At 40.4% G+C, this 19135-nt stretch overlaps 1 protein-coding gene across 1 annotated transcript in view; it reads left to right on the forward strand.

The window, feature by feature from the left end:
- The first annotated feature begins 751 nt into the window (after positions 1-751).
- Positions 752-19135, forward strand: part of vsnl1a (visinin-like 1a) — a 64539-nt gene continuing 46155 nt past the window's right edge. Inside the window, exon 1 of the mRNA XM_074685343.1 lies at positions 752-1021. The gene's annotated coding sequence lies outside the window, so the exon portion shown is untranslated. The remainder of the gene's footprint in view (positions 1022-19135) is intronic.

The following is a 19135-nucleotide window of genomic DNA, read 5'->3' on the forward strand; positions in this document are numbered from 1 at the left end:
GTCACTAAAGGAAATAGTTGGCCACAAGAAAATTCATGTTACTTTCACTATTCCTAAATATGTCAGCTAGAGCTGCTGGTTGTTGGTAATTTTCAGAAAATCAAGTGTTCCTCTTTGAGAAATTTAGCTACTACAAGACTACACATTACACACAGCCAACAAGCAACTTCGTTCTCTTGAAAGTTCTGCATTGACAGTTTTAAAAGCAACCCAACAACATTAAACTCTTCAGCAAAAATGTCTTTGTACAGTTAAGAGCCATATAAAGTGTTAGCATACAGGACAGTTTTGGTAAGCTGTAATTTAACATTAGCTTTGACAGAGGTTGGCTTAACTGTCACATTATTTACTTTATTATAAATGAAATGTGTGCTATTTTTGATTATTGCTGAAAATTTGGTGCAATACATACAATTCTTATCTTGCTAGTTACTCACCTTCTTGGGAAAAAAGTTATGTATCGGAGCTAGTCTTCAAGTGGAGCACAGCTAACAGCGTTATTTGTGACGTCTTTCTACTTTCCTGTCAGTGGCGCGAAAAAAACCCTGATGATAAAGGTTTCGGTTGACAACAGCTTAGTTTGAAGAAGGGGTTAGAAATGGGTTAAAAACACTACAGGAAACAAAATTCTCAAATAAAAAAAATATTTTTTTAGTTTATTATGGTCGTTTCTCTTGCTCATCAAAGTGTCATCATTAGAATGAACCGCACACAGTGGGAGTCTCCCTCTCTCGGTATCTGTCTCCTCCTCTCAGTCCTTCAGCAGCAGTGTGTGTTCAGCAGCAGCATCCTACGGACCCACATCGCTGTACTATCAGTCGACTCTTAGTGTTCTTGCCTTCATAATAAAATCATCGCTGATAGTTAAACAAAAACCACAGGAAGGACAGAAATTTAAAGCTGACAGTGACACCATAGAACAGCTTTCAGACGCTTTAACCGCTTCTTTTCAGTCCTCCGGGGTTTTTCTGACCACTTCAGACAGCACACCGGACTTCTCCCGTGGACTTACTCTCGCAAGGTAAGACTACTGAAGGCTCCGTGTATGCTGTGTGTTGAAGAATTTGTTTTGGGCATGTGGTAAAATATTTCTCTGCACATCGACTTGCAAGGTGCAGGCTGGTGCGCCATGTGTACATGCTACATAAATGATTGACGGCTTTATCTGCGTCCGTATTAATGAGAGGCGAATGAAAAACACAACACGGATAGTTTTTGCATTAATGCATCTCAACCTGTTTGGTAGCTTTGCACGTTTTGCATGTAGGCATCCAACCTGTCGTTGTTGGAGTACATGCCCGTTCTTACTCTGAGTGTGAACGCACGAAAACAAACACATGATCTGTAACACAACAGCTTTAATTCAACAACTAAAGAGAGGAGACAGACTAACCAGCCCGTCGATTCACACCGGATCACGCTGGGTAACGCAGCTCTGAGAGCTTTATCGATGGAAATTGTGACTTTGCGTGGGATGTCTGCGTTTTGCACGACACGGTCAGGTGTATCTGCAGTATAGTTTGGTCTAAGTGCTGATTTTGCAAGGGTGTGTGTGTGTGTGTAGCAGGGAGACGGGGGTGTGGTGTGTCTCCTCAACCCACACCATCCTTGCCATGAAGCTACTCTTTACAAACGTGGCATTGCAAAAACACACCACTTGCAAGTGCAGTACCAAGCTTACTATATTAACACCTCTTCAGCACACACACACACACACACACACACACACACACACACACACCCATTCAAAAACAGTGATGTGTGAGATTTGCCATCACCAAGTCTTGTCCAACCAATGACTCCTTGTAATGCTGCTGGGGTTCTGCCTGCCTCTCAAGGTCATCCCCTGTTGGCAAATGATGGTGGAGGGGCAGTGTTATGTAAGGGCGCACCGCCTGGCTCAGGGGCAGGTCTGCTGGTCGTCACAGGTCCATGAAATCCCTAATTTCACAATATATCTTTCAGTCACTCCACACCTGTGTGCTGATGTGTAACAAAGGCAAAGTTTTTTTTTTTTTTTTTCATTTTGGCTCTCTGAAGGCCCCAGAGGACCTGGAGACAAAGGGCTATGACTCAGGTTTAGAGTCAGCACTGGGCTCTGTTCTGCATTACACTGCAGACCAGCCGGAGGGTCTTGCCCTGCTCGTCCCCTGCCTTATCCCAGCAGAAAAAAAAAGATGTCCGTCAGTGATTAACCACACTGTTTATTATGGGTCTTATCGTGCATTTAACTAAAGAGCCAAAACGAGTCATGGTGTGTCCACTGTTTTGTGTTAACAGGTGTGTTACATGTCTGAGTCAGTCTCACTTCACTGACTATTTTTGCCAAATTTCCCTGATTATTTTTTTTTCCATGTTACACTTGCGTCATTCCTGTGTACATGTTGTCCTCCTGTTGCAGAAAAAAAAACAAAGCTGAATGTGCTGTAAAATGTAGATACTTTAAGTTCTCATCATTAGATTTGATGTGGAAAGACTTGAAATAGTTATCAACATTTAAAGACAGTTTCCACTTTTTAGACTTTTTTAATTTAGTGCATTGTTGATGGTGAGCAGGACAGATGAGGGAAGCCTCTCTCACACAGCTCTGGAAAATGACGCTTACTGTCGGCATGGACGTGGCAACAAAAAGTTCAAAGGAATGAATAAACCCTCTAATTACTCTTTTTAAAGGGGCACAAGCTATTTCAGTTTATTAAATTAGTTTTACAAAAAGAAAAAAAGAAGAGGATGTGGAAATGTTCCACTGCACCATGTTGCAACTTGCGTCATAGAAAAGGTTCTGCTGTTGCAGGTTTTATATAAAGTAGGTGGCGAGGGTGGTATTAACAAATGTGTGACTTATTTAAAGGTTGTTTTTGCGCTCGAGATGAAAGCTTTCACAAGGAGCTTGAAGCAACTATATCATGTTATCTTTTCCTATTTTGACAAGATGAAAAGATCTGTTGAGATACAAATTCTTACAGTGCCAAATACAAAGGGTGTTCTGGTGGTGGAGATACAACTCTGTGCTTTGCTGGGTGAATTTAATGAGTCTGTGGAATGTTGCAGTGTGTGCACATTGAATATATAAAAATGCATGGTTAATTAGTACCACATAGAGGCTGTCTGGAAAAGTGCATGGTTCCCTCAAAGGTTTCTATGTTGTGTCCACTGCTGCATCCTGTATGCTGACAGTCTGCTCGTGTTTTTTAGTGCCTTGAAGCTTATCATGATTTCTGTAGTCCTGACACACAGATGTAAAAACCTAACAGATGCATGGTTGAAGTGCATGTTTACCTGTAGGAGACATTCAACTGCATAATAACTGCATTAATTTATAAATATTCTTTAAAGACACAGATTAAGTTCCTGCAAAGGCACATGTATGCCAAAACACCCATCCGAGCCACAGCCCATATATTCACTGTGATAAAATGCAGAGGCCGTCATGTGACTTGTGCTCACATTTCTCTGGGGACACATCCATCTTTTGCTGCAGCTTCTGTCTCCAGCCACAGCCCATCTTGTCTGACAGCACAAACTGTTACAGAGAAATGCTGGCAACTTGCTGCTGAAGTTGCTGCCTCCCCAGTTTCACTGCAGCACTGAGGGACTTTTTTTCATGTCGGCCAACCCTACAAAAGCAAACTGTGACGGTTTTTAAAAGATCTATGCAGAAAATTTAAAGATGTTTTTTCTCATGGAAAAAAAAAACAAATCACTTCACCATAAACATAAACCCCTATCAAGTCAGCAGTGTGCTGGCAGTTTTACGAGGACAGTTAAACAAAACCATCTTCAGTTAATTTAACATTTTCAATTACTCTAAGTTCCTGTGAAATAGCTACAAAGGGCTTCAGAATAATATTGGCCCTGTTCAGACAGAGACCTGTGGAGAAGCATGCTGCAGCTACTACTTATGATGTAAAACAGACAGTAGCACAGGGTCAAAACCTGTAAACAGTGATAATCTATGACGATAAGCCAGGTCTTTTTAGGCCCTGTGGGGGTAGGACATGAATAAGGTACAATAAGTATTTTATTGAGTAGCAAAATGCTTTAAAATGTGTATGTATATATATATATATATATATATATATATATATATATATATATATATATATATATATATATATATATATTTATATTTATATATCTGATCTTGATCAGGATGGGATGTAATGTCAGATTCCAAGCGAGTCTGTTACTTTGTGATTGGCCTTGATTTCACATTGCGTCCAATAATACAATAATACTGTTATAAATATTTAATAATTTGAGTACCTTGATTACAAAAAATGATCAAGGATTTTCCTCCCCTTTCAAAGAATTGATTGTTTTATGTATTAGCTCAAAGTATGGTATATCGCCTTGACTTCTTTTCAAGTTTGAATATTTTCTCAGGTTTGAATATTATATTTTTCTCTAAATCACATTTGTAGGGGCTAAACACTGGGAGCTGTCAGGCTGTTCAAGCTGGGGATGCAGAGCCTCCGTCAGCGTGCAATGCCATCTGGGTGTCATGTGATTTCCTCATCAGTATCCCTCATATATAAGAATTAAGAGATCTTTTTCCGTTAAAGTTTGGCTTGATTTCTTAGGGCGTATTCAGACCTGGACTATTTGGTCCACTCTAAACGGACCAGGGTTCGTTTCCCAAGCTGGTGCGGACTTTTCATGCAGGTGTGAATAGACACAAACCAACCCTAGTGCGGACCCAACAACCGGACCGAGACCCACTTTTTGAGGTGGTCTCGGTCCGCTTCCAAACGAACTCTGGTGCAGTTCCTGGTTCTCCGGTGCAGGTCTGAATACAAACCAAGGTCCATCCGAACTTACTACAGGATACATGCGCCTTTTGGGCGTACAAAGCCACCGTAACCTAACCGTCTTTGGTTCATACCTGATCCTCCGTCTTCAGTTTAGCCACGCTGTTGCTAGCATGTTGTGGGTCAGGACACACAGAGCATAGCGTCTCCTTGCTGCGCGCATTCGTCTTCCTGTTCCTAAATTGTAAATGGTGTTGTTAAGCCTGCTTTGAAGGAGCTGCTCTTGAAACTGAAAATGATTTTGCAGCTCTAATAAGAGCACAAACACATGTTTACCTCCATTTCTGGGTCTGTATTCTGTGTGCCGCCCTTTGTCAGTGCTGTCCAATGAGAGCACTGATCGTCACACACGTGGATGTGTTTACAGAATATAGTCCACTTGCAAAAAGTACAATTGGAATACGAACCGCACCAAACAAAAATGATCAAGTTCGCCTTTGGTCCGGACCAAACAAGTGGACCAAAGGACTTTTCTGGTCTGAATACAGCCTAAGTCACACCCGACTATTAGTGTCAGGACCACCCAAACTATCAAAAATATGTGACTTGTACTTTGTGAAATATGGTATTTGTCTCTTTTGGGTCACTTTTGCTGGTCCCAAGTCTGGATAAAAGAGGATTGAAATTTAGACAAAAAAACAAAAAAAAAAAAACAGAATCCACCAAAGAAAGTCCGTCTTAGTTCTGAACACAATGACAGTGTGCTATTAAACAATTTCGGTCTCTCCTTATTTCTCTCCTCTACAGCTTCAACAACAATAATATGCAAAAGATTCATTATGCAGATTAGACGATTGTGTCATTTAGTGACTAATATAATCAGTGAAAACACAACGCTGTAGAGTGAGGAAGATAAAAACAACAAAAAAAATACTACAGCTAACTGGGCAGTTCTCAAATTTGGCTCACAGGTCAGTGATGGAAAAAAAAGAAAGAAATATAACTGGTGCATGATGTGCTCCAACACAGCAGGTATCATAATTTAGTCTGAACACCACAAGACTTAAAATTTTATCAAGAATATGTCTGATTACTGTACAGCAGATAGCAGTGAAATACTGTAATTGAAATTTATTCAGCAATAAACTGTGAATTCGTTAACTTTAACTTACTGCCTTTGTTTTTACAGAACAGATAATGTAAGATAACAGTAAGTTACAGGCAGCAGTTTTGTCTGTGAATTACGGTATTTTTCCAGTATAAAGTTTTACAGCATATCTGCTGTAGACAATAGCAGCAGACAATAGTAACAGTAGACAATAGCAAGTCAAGTAGACTCTGCTGCCTTCAGTTCACACTGTGTCAGATGCCCCATGAAGCTTCCTTCCTTCTAACTATACAATGCCTGTCACATGTTTTGCACTTTGCTCTGTTCATATCTTTTTAATGAAGCTAAACTTTGATTGCATTTTACCAGTTGCCAAGATCCTTGTCTCATAACTCTGTTGACACGATAAATCCTACTGGATTACAGAGAAATACAGCTTTTGTGGAGCGCTAAGTTCCCACTTTAGTTAAAACTTAAAAAAACTTACATTGTAGACCAGCTAATAGTTGGTGACACTGGTTGGTTGGTTGGTTGGTTGGTTTGATGGTTCATTGTTTGGTGGGTTGGCCAGTTGGTTGGTCTGTTGATGGGTTGGTTTGTTGGTTGTTGGGTTGGTTGATCTGTTGATGGGTTGGTTTGTTGGTTGGCTGGTCTGATGGTTGGTTGGTTCGTTTGTTGACTGATTGGGCTGCCACGATTAGTTGACATAATCGGCTAGGACGACTATCAAAATTTGTTGATGCAAATTTTGGAAGTCAACGCATCGTGTTATTATTTTTATTGTTCTTGTCATATGGTGAAATTAAATACCAGGCAGTAAATGCTCATCTGTAACTTCAATTCACTGCATGAGGCTCCACGTTAAGGGATACTTTTATGGGAAAAAATCACTAAGTTCATACATTCATAACACTCAGCGGGAAGGAGGAGGGGCGAAGTGCGCATGAGCAAAGAAATGAAACTAAACATATTGTTATGGAGAGCTGGGAGAGAGTTAATTGGGATCATACAGAGAGCAAAGCATGTCCCAACAAAGAATAGAATAGAACTTCATTGTCATTGTAAAAAAGTACAACGTAATTGAAGTCACCGCAGCAATCAAGAAAACAAAGTAAGAAAGTGTCTAGAAAGTGCAAAAAGCTCCATAAGATTACATATGCTGACAGCTTGTCCATCATTCTCCAGTCAGCCAGTTTCCACCTCCACATGGTCCAGGACTGAGCTTCTTCAGCAGTCAGTTCAGTCTCCTGGATCCTGTCTGTTCTCAGCAGGTGAAGTTCTTCCAATGTGGCGTTGGTGTCTGACGTTAGCTCTGTTAGCCATGTCTGTGAATAGCATGATGCTACTCTGCCCTCTGGTATTCCCTCTGTTGCTGGGTTAGCACGGCTAGCTCCTCCATCTTATTGGAAATAGATCTTACGTTCCCAATAACGATGGATGGGAGGACAGGTACATGTCGTCACTTCTTAGCTCACACCTGAGAACCAGAAACAACTAAACATTAGAAAACAAGCACAAAGTCACTAACAAGTAGGGCTGCAACGATTAGTCGACATAATCGACTACGTCAACGAAAAAAAATCATTGACGCAAATTTTAATAGTCGACGCGTCGTATTATTGTTTTTATTGTCGTTGTCACATGGTGAAATCAAATACCAGGGAGTAATACTCATTTGTAACTTCAGTTCACAGCATGAGGTGCTGTGTTATTGGATACTTTTATGGGAAAAGATCACTAAGTTCATATGTGAGGAATATTGATGAGGAAAAATCTCAACTTCCACAGAGCGCTGTGCGCTGACGGAGGCTCTTCATCTCCGGCTTGGACAGCCTGACAGCTCCCATAGTTTAGCGTCTGATAACGTGATGTAGAGAGTCTCCTTCACTCTCTGTTACAGACAGTTTTTCAGGATCTGAGTCACTAACTAGTGTCAAAACTCCCCTAACTTTTGAAAAGAGAGGACATTTATCTGATGGAGCTCTCACTCTCAAGCTCACACTGCACCGGTAACACTCAGTGGGGAGGAGGAGAGGCGGAGTGTGCATGAGCGAAGTGGAAGTAGTGTAGAGAAACGAAACGAAACGCGTTGTCATGGAGAGCGTCAGACGGGATCATACAGAGAGCAAAGCCCCAATGAGCAAATAAACATCAGAAAACAAGCCCAAAGTCACTAAGAAGCGGTCTGTCCAACACTGCGTACAACAACTTTATTTCCCTGTTACCTGCTTCATTCATTTTGAGATTTAGCCTATTTATTTTTTTGTATAGCCTAGTACTTTTTTTAATGTCATCATGAATGAAATAAAGACAAACAAACAGACATGACACGGGGCTAACCATTCAGAGGAGAGAACCTAACTCTGGGTAAATGCAGTAAAAATGCAACACACAGGTTGAATTATAAAAGTCTGCACATTTTAAAGACCAAATTAGGTTGAAACTCAAAATAATCGTGATTAATCGACTAATCCAAAAAATAATTGATAGATTAGTCGACACTAAAAATAATCGTTAGTTGCAGCCCTACTAACAAGCGGTCTTGCCTGTGAACAACAACATCACTTCCCTGTTACCTGCTCACATGACACAGAGCTGACCAATCAGGAGCGAGAACTTAACTCGGTAAATGCAGTGAAAACTTGGATAGCACATTCAATAGATGTTGGTCACAAATATGACTGCTGTTAGAAAAATTTAAACCCCTTAATATACAAATACTTATCAAAACTATATGGACATAGTTCTCACTGGAAATACTGTGAACATACTTTATTCAAAGTGTCTGAATTAATTCTTTTTTTTTTACACTGACTTCACTGTGAAAGCTTTTAAATAGAACAGAAACAATGCGGTATAAAGGATTAGTAATGCTTTAATTTTTGTGGGGAGATTTTTTTTTTTGTACACAGTCATTTTTTTAATACTTTGTGTTGTAAACAACCAATCATAATTGATGGGTTTATGTTGGTGTTAAACATGAATGTGTTGGACCACAATAAATGGCTCTTGTTAATACAACACTTGTTTTAGTCATATTGATTATGATGCAAGTTGCTGAGTCATCAGTGTAATTATTTGACATTTGAATAAAGTAGATATAACGTCAGCATAGATCACCATGGGGTGAGTTACACCGGTTGGATTACAAAGGTGTGCACTCCAAAGCTACTGATATAAAATGGAGGTTGAAACACAAAATAATTGATTAGTTGACTAAATGAAAAAATCACTAATCTATGGATTAGTTGGCTACAAAAATAGTCGTTTGTGTTGACTAGTTGGCTGGTTGGTAGGTTGAAAGAGGTAGGGATGAGGAGTAGATAAACAAACTGGGTAATTTCCACAAGCTGCTAAGTTCTCTGCAGCCAGAGCTAACTATACTGTACTGCATAAGCTGTCACATTTAAAACAAATACTAGTCATGCATCGATCAATTGGTCGGCCAATCGATTGGTGCCAATTTCCTCAATTTTGGGGGATTGGTGATCGGCCCATCCTTACAAATGAAATTGATCTTGTATACCTTTGGAAAGGTCTGACAGCCAGCCATTGTTGCTTTTTGCTCTGAGACCTAAAACTCAAGACACTTTATTGGTTGTTTAAGTTGAAACATAAAGATTTTATTGTTTCAAAGGTATTGTTCAATGATTTTTAATAAAATAAGATTGGAACATTGAAGGTATATGCTGACAGTTACGAAAAATAAAAAATAAGAATGGGCATTGGCTCAAAGTGGTATCGGCAGGTCAGGCTTCTTAATGACCAGTGATTGGTAATCGGCCAGAAAATTGTGATCAGTGCACCCCTAACAAATACAGCGAGTAGACACAAAACTTTCCACCAAAAAGTATAAACATATCACAAAACATGAGCAGAGTTTTCCTCAGTGGGGCAGATGGAGCCCCTTGAATGACCTGAAGAATTACACCCAACTACTAACTTTTCTACTCCAATTATAAATGAATAAGAAAAACATCTTTTTACACCTTTTTATGTTGTTGTTCAAATCATTTGGCTGTCGAGTTAAGTAATGAGGGATTAACTTGCTTGAGCAGGAACTGAAGTTTTGGCATTTGTGCATTTACTAAATCTGTCAGCCCTGCAGGTTTCTCATGGATCAGAACTATAATAGAGACTGAAAGTCACTCTCATAAGTCCTTCAGATGAACGGAGCATGCACCAAAAATGAAACACTGGGCTGATTATGTGACCCTGCTAAAAACAGAAATCATAAACCAAAAAAGAAACTATTATTTATTAATGATGGTAGTCAATGCTCAAGGTTATGTCTTTGATGAATGTTTTAGCATCACTTCAGATATCTAAGGGACATTTTGATTGCTGGATGAATCAGAGGTGAGAAAACTGATTTTTATAGAAGCACACTTTGGCAGCCAAATGTTTTTCCACTGAGTTGATCTTAATGATAGTCACCATTGAAAACACTAGAACCCTTTGAACCTTTTTTTTTTTTTTTACCTTGTTTTCCAGCATTTGAAGGATCACAGGGTCAGTTATGAATGATAAAATTGTTCAACTTCCTCTTCTTTTCATGGGCAACCAAATGCCCTTAAAATCCATGATGGGTCACATTAACATGCGGCTTCCTTTGCTCCTGAAAATCCCTTTCTGAGATACACTGGCTTTTTCAGTGCTATTTTGTGGATTTGATTGCATGCTGTGCGTCACAACTACCAAGGAGCCAAAGCTTGATGCTGTAACACTTGATGGTTACAGATGAGGGTGGAAAGTGTGTGGATAGGTTATGATCCTGTGGCTTCTTGTCTCACATCATTTAAAGCCCTCAGCTCCTGGATCACTTCTAATTGTATCAGCAGCACCGGGCTGTGACAAACACCAAACAGGTAGTGTGTTTACCTTCTGGACATCAAACTACCCTACAGGCTGTTGTCACATTTCAAATGGAGCTGCGTGGTATGCAGGTGTTCATGAAGTACCGTTGGCCAACTTCATGACGGTATAGATTTTAGGAGCACCGGTATGCCATCATTTTTTCATTATATTATCCTTGGGATCTTTATGCAGGTTATTCAGCTCCCTTTGTTCTCAGTGCGCTCTGGTCGCACCACCTCTTTCACAGTTACATGGTGGGGTCTCCTGTCAACTGTGTGCCCCTTACATAGCGTGCCATCAAAAAAAACGTTTTAGATGCTCATTCATCAACCCTCTTTACTGACGCTGGGTTCCGTGTGCCATGTGCCCTGTGTGTTGGCGCTGCATGCACTCTGTTATGCTGGGGCCACACCAAAGGCGAATTGAAACGCGCGACATGCCTGTAACGCTCTGTGTGAACGCAGAGTCTGGACGCTGGACTATTTTGACAAGCTGAGGGGCAAACGCGCGTTACCCTGGATAATGACACACTGCACAGATTATTTTCTGCTCCATCTTCCGGTGGGGTTGGAGCCGGAGCAGGTGGCGGTTCCCCCCCATCTTTATCAAATCAATGACATCGTGAGGGAATGTCATTGCTTGGCTGCTGCGGCACAGCCTCACGCAAATTTGCGTCGAAAGTTCCATATTTTTCAACCTGACCGTTAAGGTGTCTGGCGCCCAAATGCTCCAAACAAGCAAATGCGCAAACACCCCAAACGCGCCGACAGGGGCGAATCGGCATCTAAATGCGTCTTTGCACTGACATTTTATGTAATCTTGACGCAAATTTGCGCTTAGTATGGCCGTACCATTAGAGTTACAGTTTGACACAGTTTAACATGTGAACTGCCCTGTATGTTGTGCCTGCTCTCCAAAACAAACTCAGGCCTCAGTAGGAGTCATGGTTTTATGACTGTGGGTGACTGTGCTCATGGGAAACAAGAGTCTAAAAACACCGGGACTGTGTCTGAAATCACCCCCTATCCACTGTTTGGTGGATGATCCATTTTGTAATTCTGTCTAAATTCTGAGTTGACAGATATTCAGTGGACAGACATTCAGTGGACAGACATTCAGTGGACAGACATTCAGCTGAGAGTCTCCAGGTAGCACGGTCACTCTTTGCTCCAAAACACCTGTAGCTCTGTAACAGTCAGAACTGGATACAACCTGACGCCATGGTGCAGTATGGTTTTTGACAGCTGACCACAGAACAACCAGACATTTTGATGCAGCTTGCAGCTTTAATTTAGTCTTTAAAGAACAAGAACTTGTCTGAATGAATGGAGCTAAACGCTGACGTCACACTGTAAAATAACACAAAGGATCAAAGGAACAGTTAGTTACTTGAAGTCTTGTGTAGAGCCTGATGAAGACTCTGATGTGTGGATGTTATATAAATCAGCTCCACCACACATTATAGCTGCTGTTAACAAACTCCAGTCATAGCAGACAGAGGAAGAGTGCTCCCTGTTGAGGAGACGTTAGTGCTGCTGTCAGACAGCCCACTGCGTTTTTGTCCTTCTTGAACACAGCACCTTCCTGTTCTCCCTGAAGTCCACAGATCATCTATTTAGGTCTGTCTTGTTAAAGTAACTGATGTATTGTAAACTCTGACTTCAGTGTAGTTTTGAACAACACACACTGAACATTACCCAGCTGACGCAGTAATAGCTGTAGAATCAGACTGTACAACGAATGGACGTAGTTGTGCCAACGTCACCCATGGTGGAACAATGCTGCAGACAGAGTAGTGACTGCAGACTGAGGCGCGGCTACATCAGAGCAGAAATCACACAGTTTTAAATTGTTTCTTTTCAGCCATTTCAAAAATGCTTATGCTGATATGCCTCCAAATGCCGAATACCTGCTCTGATAATCAGCCCAATAATCAGTCTATCCCTACTAGAGCTGAATCGATTCCTCGAATAATTCGAAGTACTCGATTACAAAAAATGATCGAGGAATTTTCTTCGCCTCAAGGAATCATTTAATTTTTAAAAAGTGTGAAGAGGGGCATTTCAAATAGAGCTGACGCCATATTTAGAGAGTTTTCAGACCCCTCAAGCTACCTCTTCTTCAAAATAGCGACTAGCAACAAATCTAGCTTCTTTTCTGGAGTTCGGAGACTGATATGAAAGCATGTATTGATCTGCATCAGCTGCTTGTATCTCATATCTCATCAGATCGCACGGAACTTGGAATTTATCACCCAAAGTCACTTGATTTTACACTTTCTCGAAACAAATTTTCATTTGAAAAATAACTGCTCTTTAACTTAACAAAAATGTGTTTTATCCGATTACTCTATTAATTGATGGAATTTTCAGTAGAATACTCGAATACTAAAATATTCGATAGCTGCAGCCCTAATCCCTACCAGGGCTGAAACAATTCCTCGAGATAATTCGAGTAATTTGATTACAAAAAAATGATCAAGAAATTGTGTAATATTAAAAGATTCAAGAGTGGTATTTCTCCCAGGATACTTTTGATGTTGCATAGAGCTGATGCTATATTTAGTGACTTTTCAGACCCCTCTAGGGTCTTTTTTCCCCAAAAAAGTGACTAGTGACAAATTTGGCTTCTCGTCTTGAGTTTAGAGACTGACGTGAAAGCATGTATTGATCTGTGGCAATAGCTGCACATGCTGAGCCCCTCTCCTATCCAAAATCACTCCCTCACAGCCCGTCACAGACGGACGACTCGCTGGTAGCAGTCTCTCAGAGCGCAGTTACACTGGCTATCTGAACCGTTTTCAAGCAAAGTCCATTTTGTTTGACCAGTGTGACAGCTTCTCCTCTTTGGCACCTTTGGAGAGGTGGGCTTCAGCGTGGTACACACAATGCATCCGCACAAACACAAAATATTGTGTAGTGCTGGAGCCCAATGTGCTCCAGTAGAGCAGGAATCATCATTTTTGTCTGAACACTACAGAGACTCAAAATCTTTCACAAATCTCTTAAATGTCTTATATCTAGTCAGATCACATTGAACTTTAATTGTATCACCCAAAGGTCACTTGTTTTTTTTACGTGTTAGAAACAAATTTTTGTTTCATTTTTCATTTCAATGTAATTGCTCTTTAAACACAAATTTGTTTTACCCGATTACTTGATTAATCAATGGTATTTTCAGTAGAATTACTTGAATACGGAAATATTCTATAGCTGCAGCCCTAATCCCTACTGTCATGATGAATGTGCTTCCTCTCGTGTAGAGTTCTGTATTATTCAGTCCATGGTAGTGCATGCAATATTGTCTCATGGCTTTGTTTACATGCTGCGTCACATTTTACCATAGTCAACCTACCGCACTGAGGTGTAGGGAAACACTTTCAAGACCTCGCTACATTCTTTAGTCACATTACAAAAAAGTGCAGTTAGGGTCATTAACAGAGCAGGTTATAGGGATCATACACATTCATTGCTCCTTCAGTCGAAACAGTTAAAATGACCCATTCAAATAGAATATCAAAGGGCACAAATCATGTTTAAAGCAAGACATAATCATCTAACAGCAAATATTCAGGTCAGGTTTTAACCAAGGGAGGAAAAGTATAACTTAGGGTGATTATTTTATTTTAAAATGTGAGTCTAAGAAGTTCATGGAGTTAAACCTATGGAAGTGTCTGAATAATGAAATAAAACAATATCCAAACATAGAGCAGTTCAAGAAAAAATATACAAACATGATTTTTAAAAGATATAATGATATGACAGTATAAAGGTTACAAAAGGGTGATACAGTTTTTGTACTCGTCTTATTTATTGAGTCTTTTCTTCATATAAAAAAAGCTCTATTATGTCATTAGTATTTGGTGTAACTTGCTTATGCTGTGATTAGTTTTAGTGCTGTTTTATTACTTGGAAGTGTGTAAATTAAATTATTAATCACTAACGTAAGGAAGAGGGGTGGGGCTAGATACGTTTTAACTTCCTCTTACTTCTTTTGAACATGCAAATGACAATGTTATTTGGTTCCTGGGTTATTGCTGGTGTTTTTATTTTGTTTTGTTTTTTGTGTTTTTACTTTTGTTAATTCACGGGCTTTATTCTGTTTAAATATTTACACATTTTCAAATAAAGAATAGAATAGAATAGAACTTTATTTGTCATTGCAACAAGTGCAACATAATTGCAAAAGCCCTTCAGTGAGTGCAGAAGTTAAAAGTGCTAAAAAAGCTGTCATGTTCAGGTGCATTGATGACATGGAGGTAATTGTTATATTGTAATTATTTGATGACAATGAAGTATTGATTTCAGCCTTTGTTCAGGACCCTTACTGCTGTTGGGTAGAAACTGTCTCTGAACCTGTTTGTCCTTGTAGTGATTGACCTGTACCTCCTGCCTGACGGTAACAGATAAAACATGTGGTGTCCGGGGTGAGAGGGGTCCTGGGTTATTTTCCCGCCTTTTGGAGGCAGTGGGAATGGTGTAGTTCTTCCAGTGTGAGGAGAGGGCAGTCGGTGATGTTTTTGGCCATGTTGATGATCCTTTGCAGTGACGTCCTCTGAGCCACTGTGCAGCTGGTGTACCTCACACACAGACAGTACACCAGGATGCTCTCGATGGTGCACCTGTAGAAAGACACAAGCAGTCTCTGAGGGATGTTGTTCTTCCTGAGCACCCTCAGGAAGTGCAGTCTCTGCTGGGCCTTCTTATGTAGCTCAGAGGTGTTCACAGTCCAGGTCAGGTCCTTCTCTAAGTGGACTCCCAGAAAGCAGAAGTCCTCTATCCTCTCCACACATTCCCCGTTGATGTGTAGGGGTGGAAAGTTTGTTTCAATCCTCCAAAAGTCGATGATCAGCTCCTTGGTCTCAGCCCTGTATGCAGATTCATCCCCCCCAGAGATGAGCCCCACTACTGTGGTGTCGTCAGCTAACTTAATGATGGTGTTACTGGGTTGTGCAGAGGTACAGTCAAAACGAACAAATGAACAAAACATATATTGCTGTCAGGAACCAGTAAGGGGAACTGAAATGGACACGTCTTATTTGTTCCATGAATCTTGTAAATTTGTCAACGGTTCTGAAAGCCAGTTCTCAACCCAATTTTAGATCTGTGGTTCATACATGTATGACTTACAGGAACGTCATGAGGCCTCACTTAAAATAAGAAACTAAACCAGAGACAGAAAAACAAGGAGTAAAAAAACCTATTTATTAGAAATTCATGTCTTCAAACTTGATTGATCATCAAGAAAGACAGTATCATATTACAGGAACAAATCTTTTGTCCCCAAAAATTGATAAATTTTGTTTTGCCCCTTTAAACTCTTTGGACTGCCTTGATGTATAAAATATGCTGAACACACGCGTTGCCTCTGTGCTGTGGTGTAATGATTTAATATCTGGGTTTGAATGCGGCTGTCATCAGAAACCTCTTTGGGAACATGCCCCTGTGTGTTCAGGACGGTCTGACAGTTGTTTGGTCGTCTGGTGTGTGGCAACTTCTCGAGCAACACTGCAAAATATTCAGGTCTTACCAACAAAAACTCTGCAGACATGAATAAAAAAGGCGCTGGAGTCGTCTCTGGCTGTGGAAAGGTTGCTCTTTTCTGTTCTGAATCAGATGTTGAATCATCCTTAACAGCACCTCAGGGAGAGTTTTGAAAAAGTCTGCTCGGTCAGAGGTGGCAAAGCTATGCATCATAAGTCCCAGGTGAGCTGCAGGTCTCTGCATTGTTGGTTTTTGGAGTATATATTAAAATGAATGAAGCTGAAACCTTGGAGGCACAAAATCAATGGGAAAACTTTTGGTGCTCTTTCAAAAAGCAGTCAGCTGAAAGACGCTCACTCAAGCAGACCTTCTAAAAGCCACTGCAGCATGTCGGCCTCAGTATATGACTGCAGCACCCCTTGGCTGGCTGCCCAAGTCTGCTCTCCTCACACCCAGCACCCAAAGACAGACTGGCATCACATCACTGCTGCCTTGTATCTCCCATGGTCCTTTCAAACTAAAGAGGACTAATAAAACAAAGCAGCAGAGAGTAAGAGCAGGAGGGCTCTAAAACTCCAACCATCTTTTCCAAATTATGATAATTAGTGTTTTTTTAATGAACTAATCAAGGCTGTAAAGTGGCAGCACCAGTGCTGTGCAGACACATCAGCTATCTTCAGAGGCAGCTGGATGCAAACCGTTCCAATGAAGAAATTAAGGGTCATTAAAAATCAAAACACCCTCGAGTTTTTCTAAAAAGTCACAGCAGGCTAGCTATGCTAAAATGTCACCATTAGCTTTTTCCAAATCAGAGAGTTAGAGTAGGAAGTGAGATAGTCACCATTCTGAAAAAAAAAAAAATACTGAGTCAATAAATACAGAGAGACCAGAGCCAAGACTGGCCAAGACAGAAAGGCCTGCGTCGTCGACTGGTTTGATTTCATCTCTACTGAAACAACATGATGTAGTGCACTGCCAATCCCATTTAGGGCAGACCTGGGCAAATTAACACCTGGAGGCCACATCCAGCCCTTTGGACGTGTCTGGGCCACAACCAGGCGTTAGAAAACAAATGACTTAAGGAAACCACAGAGTCCCGCATCCAAACACAGATCACTGATGACTGCCCGTCAGCTGTCCTTTGCATGGCCATCTCAGAAATTCAGCCAGATTTCTGTGAATTTGTCCAAGATGACAAAATATTTTCTCCCTAAAGAGGCAAAAATGAAGAGAAAAACATTCAAGTTATTTATTTGTTTATTTATTTTTGTATAAAGTTCTTTCATAGTTTTTCAGTATTTGTGGAGACCTAAAAGCTACCCATAGAATGAAACACTAATGCTATGATTATTATCGTTATTGTACTGTTCTATACTTCCATAGGAGTATTTTCTTGTTCAACCTGCATCACAAATTCACATATGTACATGAGGGCTGGGCGACCAAGTCACGCCCCCTTTCATTCGGGCTGGGTGGCGAAACAAATCTCACTTAGCATTGTGGAGTTTGGCATTAAATGCAGCGAGACCAAAAAAATGTGGAATATGGCATGAAATTAAGGACAGTTGGACTTTACATTGATTCTTAAAAGACCCAGGGGTCCACAGACATCCACATGTGGCCAGAAATCATATCCTGAAACTTTCAACACCAGGAAAACCACAGAATGCAAAGCCTGAAAGCTATGAAACCTTCTATATTATCTAATCTATACTTTTGGTATTCAACATAGAATGTATATATCATAGATGTATAGACTAATCCCACGGCTGATTTGGGGGCGCCACCATTATGGCTGGCTGCCATTACTGCGGTGAAACAGTGGTGACTATCACCAGCTGGCTGTGAGAGCAGTAGAGATATTGTTAAAAAAAATGTTGCAGAACCACAAGAGTACTGAAATCAGAGGGCCATAAGGCTTAGTTTATATTTTACAGATGAAGGATTTTACCCAATGTCAAATATTTATTTAAAAAAAATAACGTAAAAAATGTGAAATTAGGTTCAGAGTTCACGCTTGACTCTAGTTGTGACCAACCTCCAGAATTCACTCATACCACTTGCGGTTATTACCAGCCTTTGACAGCAACGACACAGCCTAGAACACAAACGTTCATCTAGTATCATGTCTTACAAGAGCAAAGATGGAGCCACATATTTCAGTAGTCCTACAAAATTAAAGACAAGAAAAACCCAAACTTCAACCTGAGCTGATGATCGTGTTATCACACTGCAGCTTGTCTTTAACTACACTACCGGATCTTAAAAATAGCTAGAAAAAGTCACAGCTCCATCTGTTTGCTTGCAAGTTGGATAGAGAAAGTCAAAAAGTATGACTAGCTGCCTCTTATTTGCCTTTTGATGCATTTCACACAGTAAACAATCAGTACCTTCAGTAAACTCCCAGTTAGCTTCTTAGCTTGTTAGTTATCATGAGCAGCTCACAGCTTCGTTTCCACAACACAAAACACCCACAAAACACCCAACCACTCTGCATTTTAAATGAACTGTGTTGCTCACCCATTAATGACTTAAGTCCTCACAGTCTGGAAAAGTTAAGTGATGTCCTCTGTTTGTTGAAAGTTTACTGCAGTCCTTCGTTTATTGATAGTTAACAGCTGTCCTTTTGTTTGTTTATTTCTCCATCAGCTGAGCTGAAGTTACGTCTTAGTGCTGTGAGCCTGGGCATGCTAACCAGCCACGCCTTTGTGTTGATCTCATGAATATTCAATTAGCCATGTGCTGCTTGGGAACAAGCAGGATAATCGCTACCCGGTATCCACACCAAGAAAGTTTGTAATATATAATAAAAACAATACATACAAAATAATACAAAGAAAAATATCAAGTATTTATTTATCATTTTTCATGAACTTACACCGTTTGGCTGATTACTGGGTACCATCTTGTGGTGTTCCGCCGTTCTGCAATGGAAA

Source organism: Halichoeres trimaculatus, unplaced genomic scaffold (assembly GCF_033239565.1).
Source record: "Halichoeres trimaculatus isolate MK-OKI-2021-1 unplaced genomic scaffold, fHalTri1.1 fHalTri1_scaffold_13, whole genome shotgun sequence".
NCBI lineage: Eukaryota > Metazoa > Chordata > Actinopteri > Labriformes > Labridae > Halichoeres > Halichoeres trimaculatus.